Source organism: Cavia porcellus, unplaced genomic scaffold (assembly GCF_034190915.1).
Source record: "Cavia porcellus strain 051 isolate PalLab524CR breed Dunkin Hartley unplaced genomic scaffold, mCavPor4.1 scaffold_6, whole genome shotgun sequence".
Classification (NCBI taxonomy): domain Eukaryota; kingdom Metazoa; phylum Chordata; class Mammalia; order Rodentia; family Caviidae; genus Cavia; species Cavia porcellus.
This window is the reverse complement of record NW_026947489.1, coordinates 40,000,080-40,008,784: the sequence shown is the minus strand read 5'-3', so window position 1 is coordinate 40,008,784 and position 8,705 is coordinate 40,000,080. Positions and strand designations below refer to the sequence as shown.

Genomic DNA, 8,705 nt, shown 5'->3' with positions numbered 1-8,705 from the left:
AACTATTCCTCAGACAAAGGATTAATATCTAAAATATATAAAGAACTAAAAAAAAAAATCAGATCCTGTGGATGGAGGGGGGCTTTTTCCTTTTTATCGGTACCAGGGATCAAACTCAGGACCACACACTTGCAAGGGAGGCACTTATGCCACTGAGCTAAATCCCCAGCCCTGATCCTGTGGATTTAAAGATCCAATCCAAAACTGGACATCTGAAGTGAATCCACACTTTTCAGATGAAGTATGTGGCAAATAAATATTTGAAAAACTGTTCAACATCTCTGGTCATTCAAGAGATGCAAATTTTTAAAATGCTAAGATTCCATCTCCAGAAAAATGGCTATTATCAAGAAGTCAACCTGTTGATGGGAGTGTAAACTGAAACAATCGCTGTGGAAATTAGTGTGAAAATTCCTCAAAAAAATTAAAACTATTTCCATATGATCTAGCTATTTCCTTTCTTGGTTTTTTACCAAAAGAACTAAAAGCATCATAACACAGCAATATATGCACACTCATGTTTATAGTGGCACAATCTATAATAGCTAAATCTTGGAAACAGCCCAAATGCCCAACTGATGAATGGATAAAGATGTGATTTTTTTTTGCGACTTTTTTAAAAATCGGTACCAGGGATCAAACTCACAACCATATGTTTGCAAGGCAGGTGCTTATGCCACTGAGCTAAATCCCTAGCCCCTCAACATGTGATTTTTTTATACAATGGAGTACCACTCTGCCATAAAGAAGGATATACCTGAGACATTTCTAGCTAAATAAATGCACCTTGAGACCATATGCTTAAGTGAAATAAATTGGACACATGCGTTTAAATAATGAATTGTTTCTCTGGTGTAAGAAACAGAAAGTGTAAATAAGGACCAAAATGCATAACAAATATTGGGATATAGGAAGAAAATGTTCAAATGAGGAGGGAAACAGGGAGAGGGAGGGGGAAAGGAAGCAAGGGAGAAGAAAAAACAATAGAAGGGAAAAGGGGAACAAAGCTTTTGTAAAGGAAGGGAAAAAGTGTTGAAGGAAAGGGAGGGGAATGGGAAAAAGGCAACATATAATATGTACAGGTACAAATTTCCTATAATGAATATTATTGCTATGTATATCTAAAATATACCAGTAAAATTGGAATTTGTGTGTCATATGCATGTCAGTGAACTGATTGTGTCAATATGAGTAAGAAATTCCCCATAGTAACAAATTCAGCATAGTTCTGGGCGTGGCTGAGATTTACCGGAGATTTGCTAGGATTTACTGGGTGTGAGTGACAGCAACCAATAGGCTTGCTGCCTCAGTGAAATAACTGGGAAACAAAAGATTCTTGCTGTTTCTTCAGGGGAGCTCCAGTCTTCACTTTTACCTTGGATGCTATTCTTTGGCTCCTAGCACTGATCTCTCAGCCCCTAGCATAGACCCATCAATCAGCCTTCCATCGCAGACCTCTCAGCCTCCTGATATGAACTCCTAAGGGACAGCATAGTGAGCTTCAGATATTTAACTGGGTCCTTTGGATCTCCAGCACATAGATCTTTTGCACTCTTCCACACCTGTCTCTGTGGGAAGCCATTGTAAACCAATCTTATAAATTCGTATATATTAGTGGTACACATGTTGCATCTAGTGGTACATGTGTTGCAACATGTGCAACACATGTTGCACTAAATGTGTTTCTCTTGTAAGCATTGATTAATACAGATTTGGGTACTGAGAGTGGGGTCAATGCTGTGATACTACCTGACCATGTGATTAACTGGCTTGTAGAAAGAGTTTGGAAAGATTTGGAAATGCCACTTGCAGATGCTTTACATTTACTTAATAGGAAATCCTGGTCAGAGGTCAGAAGACCAGAATGCTGACAGAAGTGCAGCCTGGGCCAGAGATATAGCTTAGTGGCTCAGTGCCTGCCTGGCAAGTGTGAAGTTGTGAGTTCAATTCCCAGTACAAAAAAAAAAAAAAAGTGCAGCCTGTAAAGACCAGATTCTAGAGGTTTCAGCTAGGAACAAAAACTTCATTGGGACCTCAGACATGTGTGTTAACCTTTTGCAGAAAATTTATCTGCATTTTGCTTATGTCCAGAAACTTTGCCTGAGACTAAGGTTAAAAACAGATGACTAGGGGCTGGGGATTTAGCTCAGCAGCATAAGCTCCTGCCTTGTAAAGCAGGCAGTCGTGAGTTCGATCCCCAGTACCGATAAAAAGGAAAAAGACAAAAAAAAAAAAAAACCAGATGACTAATTAATCTTATGGAAGAAACTTCAAAACAGTATAATGTTGCTGGGCATGGTGGCACACCCCTGTAATCCCAGCACTTGTGAGGCCGAGGCAGGAATATCACCACAAATTCAAGACCAGCCTGAACTATATAGCAAGACCCTGTCTCAAAAAAAAAAAAAGTCTAATGTTGAAGCAGTGGTATGTCTATGGTTGGGGGTTTTTATAGCCAGATATATATTGAGTATCAAGAACAAAGGGTACAGCAGAATGATTGAAAACATTTTGATTTTGACCAGAAAGGAAGCACCAATAAAGTTGCAGTCTGCAAAGATGAAACAGAGAATTTGATTGCTAAAGAGATTAGCCATAAAACACCAAGTGTTTCAGAAGAGGACAATAGAAAAGATGGCCCAGGAACAAAACAAGAGCTGGCAGGGCTCTTTTTTTTTTTTTTTTTTTTTTGTACATGGAAATTGAATTCACAACTTTGTGTTTGCCAGGCAGGCGCTTATGCCACTGATGTGAGTTCAACCTCCTGCCCAGGACTCCACATTTTTTTGTTTTGTTTTGTTTTTGTTTTTGGTACTGGGATGGAACTCGCAACCTTGCCCTTGCCAGGCAGGCACTTAAGCCACTGAGCTAAATCCCTGGCCCTAGGCCTCCACATTTTGCAGCCTCAAAATTGCAAAGGTGCTTGGAATATAGCTCAGTGGTATAAATGTTTGGCAAGTGCAAAATCATGAGTTTGATTCTCAGTACCAAGAAAAAAAATTGTGAGTGAGAATTAGGACCAGGGATTTAGTTCAGTGGCATGAGTGCCTGCTTGGCAAGTGTGAGGTTGTGAGTTCAATTTCCAGTACCAAAAAAAAAAAAAAAAAAATGCAAAGGTGAAAAACTGCTTTGAGAAGAGAGCTCCAGGCTACCATGTTCCAGAATAGTGGCAGCCTAGAGAATAAATTCCTTCAGATTGAGTTCAAAGTGTTCCCCAATCCAGGTACTCCACCCCTTTAGCCAACAGAGACAGAAACCTGGCTATTGCTCCACCTGGTGGCAGACACTGGTGTTATCTACATAATGCTGGTTTTAGGTGCATGCAGAATGCAAGAGTTGTGGAATCAGGAAGGCTTCCACTCAGATTTCAGAAGAAGGCCTGGGAGGCCAGGCAGGGTGTGCTAGTGAGACAGCACTTAGTGAAACTGTGAGTATAAAGTAGAAGATGCAGTGGACACCCCAGATGGTTGGAAAAACCAGGGACGTGAATCCTCAGAAAAGCTGCATGGAATGCATAAAGCCAACCCAGGGAGAGCCATGGGTGCTACAAACATTGGCAGTGCTTTAGGGGCTGAGCCACCCAAGCCCCTTGGAGTTCATCTCTTGCACAGATTTCCCAAGTTTCTGGAGATGGAACTGTGGGACTTCATGTTTTCCCTGCTGGATTTTGGATGTGCTTTGGTTGCATTCCTTCCTATCCCCCTATTTGGAATGGAATCTATGTTGTGCAATTGAATATTGGAAGTGCTTAACTATTTTCATTTATACAGAGGCCCACAACTAAGAGTTTGCCTTAAATCTCAGAAGAGACTTTGGACTTGGACTCCATAGCAATGCTGAAACTATTAGAATTTTGGCAACTCTTTGAGATGGGCTAAATACCTTTTGCATAAAGGATGTGCAAGCATCTTTTAAGGACCAGGGGAAGAACGTTATGGCTTGTATCTAGATGTTTCCCAAAGCCTGATGCACTCACAGATGGGGCATTTTGGAAATGGCTGGATCCAGGGATTAACAGTGTGAGGCCACCCCTGATGTGGGTGGCACCAATAAATAGGCTTACACCCTGGATAGAATATAAAGGCAGATCCTGTTGTTTCATTGCTAGGTGCTACTGCTGCTTGCTTGTTGTTTCAGCGCTTCCTGCCTGCTTACCATGTGCTATTTTTCCTCTGTGATGGCCCCCTGCCACTCTTAAAAGTCAATCAAGTATGGGCTAATATCTCCACAAACTCTGAGATAAAATAAATCTTTTTACATATTTTGTCTCAATTGTAGTTTCAGCACTCAGGAGGCTGAAGCAGGAAGATTGCTATGAGTCTGAGGCTGTAATTCACCTGGGCTCCATAGTGAACTACATAGTGAGACCCTGCCTCAAAAAAAAAGGTCAAAATCTGTCCATCTTGTGTCATTTACTCTGCTACTTCATCATCTGGATTGGACAGCATTTTAACTACCCAGGAACCGCTGACCCATAGTGCAAATTCCTGTCACCATATGCTCCAGATGTTGCATTTGGGGCCAAAGATTATGATTATGATTATGATTATGATTATGATTATGATTATGATTATGATTCTTGACATCAACAGGTTATGATATTAAGGTTATGATTCTTGCCATCGTCACTCTCTTCCACATCAGCCAGACAATTTGCCAGCATGAAGTACACAATCTGAAGAATCAGATGCTGTGATTTTAGTCAAAATCACAGATATTCAGACTCCAACTTCCAGTCTTACTTTCTTCCAGATAAAAGTGTGGATGAAAGAATTTTTTTTTTTTTTTTGGTCTTTTTGAAACAGGGTCTCGCTGTGCAGTTCAGGCTGGCCTTGAGCTCACTTTGTAGCCCAGGCTGGTCTCGAACTTGTAATGATCCTCCTGCCTCAGCCTCCTGAGTGCTGGGATTATAGGCATAAACCACCACGCCCAGCTTGATTGTTTGGTTTTCTTTGTTTTTGTTTTTTTTTGGGGGGGGGGTTGGTACGGAGGATCGAACTCACAACTGCGTGCTTGCAAGGCAGGTGCTTATGCCGCTGAGCTAAATCCCCAGCCCGGGTGAAAGAATAAATGAGTCTTTATGATTCTGAAACAGGAAAACTTGCGCCAGATTGAAAAGGAGGAAACAGTAGCATTATCGCTTCAAAAGTACATATTGTATAAACAAGAACATTCAGTCCATGATTCAACAGAATAAGAACATTCATGCCACGATTCAACCCATGTACCTCTTGAAAAAAAGATCCTTTCACCCAAAAAACAAAAAAGTCATAAATTACCTGATAGTGCAGGTGAATTTCCAGAAGTTGCTCTTTTTTTTTTTTTTTTTTTGTCTTTTTCGTTTTTATTGGTACCAGGGATCGAACTCACGACTGCCTGCTTGCAAGGCAGGCGCTTATGCCGCTGAGCTAAATCCCCAGCCCCGAATTTCCAGAAGTTACAGAGGAAATGAAGAAAGTAAGAAATAAGGAATGGGGGCTGGGGATTTAGCTCAGTCCTGTAAACACCTATCTTTCAAGCGCGCAGTAGTGAGTTTGATCCCTGGTATCGATTAAAAAAAAAAAAGAAAAAGAATGCATTTAAAATGCATTCAGTTTTCATTGAAGATTCAGTTTTCAGTGAAGCAGTTCACTTGACCATTACACACAAAAATATTCAAACTCTAAACCATCTGAATTGGCCCAATGAAATCATCAGTTTCTAATGAATATGCTAATGAGTGAGGTAAAGAAAAAGGATTTCCAAGTGCACATGTATTTAATGTATGTTCCTTCACTAACATAAAAATAGCTGGTTGACCAGCTATAGTGGCACATGCCTGCCAGCAATTGTAAGGCTGAGGCAAGAGGGTCATTGTGAGTTCAACACTACCCTGGGTTACACAGTGAGTTCAAGGCCAGCCTGAACTGCATAGCAAGACACTCTAGAAACAAAGAGAAAGAAAGAAAGAAAGAAAGCAAAAAAGAAAGAAAGAAAGAAAGCAAAAAAGAAAGAAAGAAAGAAAGAATACTAAGATGCTAAAAATTAAAATAATTGATCAAAAGATAATTAACAAAAATAGTTACTTAAAAAGATAGTTATTAGTAATATTGTCATTCTATACTGAGCTCATTACCCTAGTAACCAATCACCAACCAAATAGTTATAAATTAACTGACCGTATCGTTCTGCTGTTCTGTAATGCGTCATCCCCCCCACTTTAGTGACCCGTGTGCTATGTCAACTTTTGTTCCCCTTGTAAGAGACAAATGATGCTGTGTCAACCATTGTTCCCTTCATGAGAGACAAATGTTCCTGGAATTGGCAGACCAGGGGCTATGAATTGGCTCACCACCCACTATGAAATGCCTCTGATCTCAAGCAAAGGAGAACAAAGGCCCACCTTATTTCTGTTTCTCATCACTATGTACTTAATGATCAATGAGTTAATCATAAATGAACTATAAAAATCAGTCAAAACTCTAACTCAGTTGCACAGCTTTGCAAATTCCATCTGCACTGTGTCGCTGGGCCAGGTAAAATAAAAGCGCTTCTTTTAAAAAGACGTCTTGCCCCGTTTGTCATTTTGGGGTCTTGCCCCGTTTTTCATCATGGGGCCTTATTTTTTGAGTAGAGTACAACAAAAGAAAGAAAAGAAAGAAAGAAAGAAAGGCAGGCTGGGGATTTAGTTCAGCGGCATAAGTACCTGCCTTGCAAGCAGGCGGTTGTGAGTTCGATCCCCAGTACCAATAAAAATGAAAAAGACAAAAAAAAAAAAAGAAAGAAAGAAAGAAAAAAGTAGGAAAGAATGAAAGAATAAAAGAAATGAACTGGTTGTCAGGTATTCAAGCATTGGCAAAAAAGAGTGATTGCTTTTTCTGTTGATGTTTTCCTGGTGCCCATTCACCTGGGAGTGCACTTGTGTCTAGCTGTTGTAGACTTTAGAAAGGAGAACATTACCTACTATGATCCTATGGATGGAATAAGCAATGAAGCCAGCAGAATCATCTTGCAATGCCTAAGCAAGAAGGCATTGACGAGAAAAGGCGTTTGACATCAATAGTCAAACTCATCAACAAGTGCTAGGAAATTCCACAGCAGATGAATGGAAGTGACTGTGGATGTTTGCTTGTAAATATGCATCTTACTGCAGACAGACCAATCAACTTCACACAGCAACACATGCCATACTTCTGGAAGAGTGTGGTCTGGGAGGTCTTCCACCAAAAGCTCATGGGCAGACTCAACAAGCAGACATTTATCCAGTAGGTGACCAGCCCTTTGTTGTCTACCCAACCCTCTCTTCGTGGATAGCCCTGGATTCTGGACCAGGTCCTGGCAATATGCATTCACATCTGCCTTTCCTTTGTATCTCAGATGCTACTTTTGCAGAGAAATTTTAATACTGTGAAAGGGTGAGGATATTCCTAAGCCAAACAGAAACTAATTTTCACTTCCTTAGTTCTACCATCTTATTTTCAAAGAGCCCTGGCTTCACTCAGTTTCTAATCAGGAGACTGAGAAAGGATTAGAAAGAATCTTGGTTTCTTATAAACTGTTGTTGCTAGGCCTTACTAAGAAGTAGGAAAGGCCTAGTCAAGACAAAGTCCACCAGCATATACATATACATGTGATTTTCAGGAGGTATAGTCAGGAATGTTACTGTGTATTGGACTTGGAGCACATAAATAAGCTCCCACCCTCAAGTCCCTTCCTATTTGCCCCATTGGTAAAACCTGACCGTTTCTCTACAGGGCTGTAGTATTGGCAGTTTCATCTCACCCTGAGGCATAACACATGAGCCCTGTGTACCCCAAAGTCCCAAGCAGTCCTTTCCTTAAGGGCAGGGTTGCATGTGCTCACCACACATGCTAAAGGGAAGACCACCCAGAAAGGCTCACTTGTGCAACAAAAGCCCTGTTTCTAATGTTGCCTGTTCTGGTCAAGAAAAAGGATCTCAGCGTTAGCATAAATTTCCAGTGTTGGATTCATCTAGGTCTAGCTGACCTATGACTGGTTTAAATGTTTTTCTACCAATGAAAATGGCCATACTTTCAAAACTGTTATACAGATTTAGTATAATCCCAATCAAAATTCCAATAGCATATCTCACAGAATTAGAGAAAACAATCCTAAAATTCATCTGGAACCAGAAGAGACCTAGAATAGCAAAGGCAACCCTGGGCAACAAAACAAGAGAGGGGGCATCACAATCCCTGACTTTAAATTACACTATAAAGCTACTATGATAAAAACAATGTGGTACTAATGAAAAAAAAAAAAAAACAGACTCAAAGATCAGTGGAACAGATTAGAAGATGCAGAAACAATTCCAGACAGACTAGGCCACCTTATCTTTAACAAAGGTGCTAAATGCATTCCCTAGGAGAAAGATAGCCTCTTTAATAAATGGTGCTGGAAAAACTGGCTCTACAAATGCCAAAGGTTAAAACTGAACCCATATCTTTCACCATGCACTACTAAAATCACACTGGACCAAAGATCTTAATATTAAAACTGAAACATTAAATCTGCTAGAAAGATAGAGTGAGTAAAACTCCTGAAGACATTAGTGTTGGCAAAGACTTTATGCACATAACCCTGATTGCACAAGAACCATCACAAAACATCAACTGGGATCTCATCCTAAGCCTTTGCACGGCAAGAAAAACCACCAACAGACTGAAGAGACAACCCATATTGCAGAGAAAATGTTTGCCAGCTGT

The 8,705-nt window shown here is 40.3% G+C and overlaps 1 pseudogene; it reads left to right on the top strand.

Annotated features, from left to right (window-relative positions):
* The first annotated feature begins 5,584 nt into the window (after positions 1-5,584).
* Positions 5,585-7,248, top strand: LOC111758454 (sentrin-specific protease 1-like; annotated as a pseudogene).
* Positions 7,249-8,705: the final 1,457 nt, after the last annotated feature.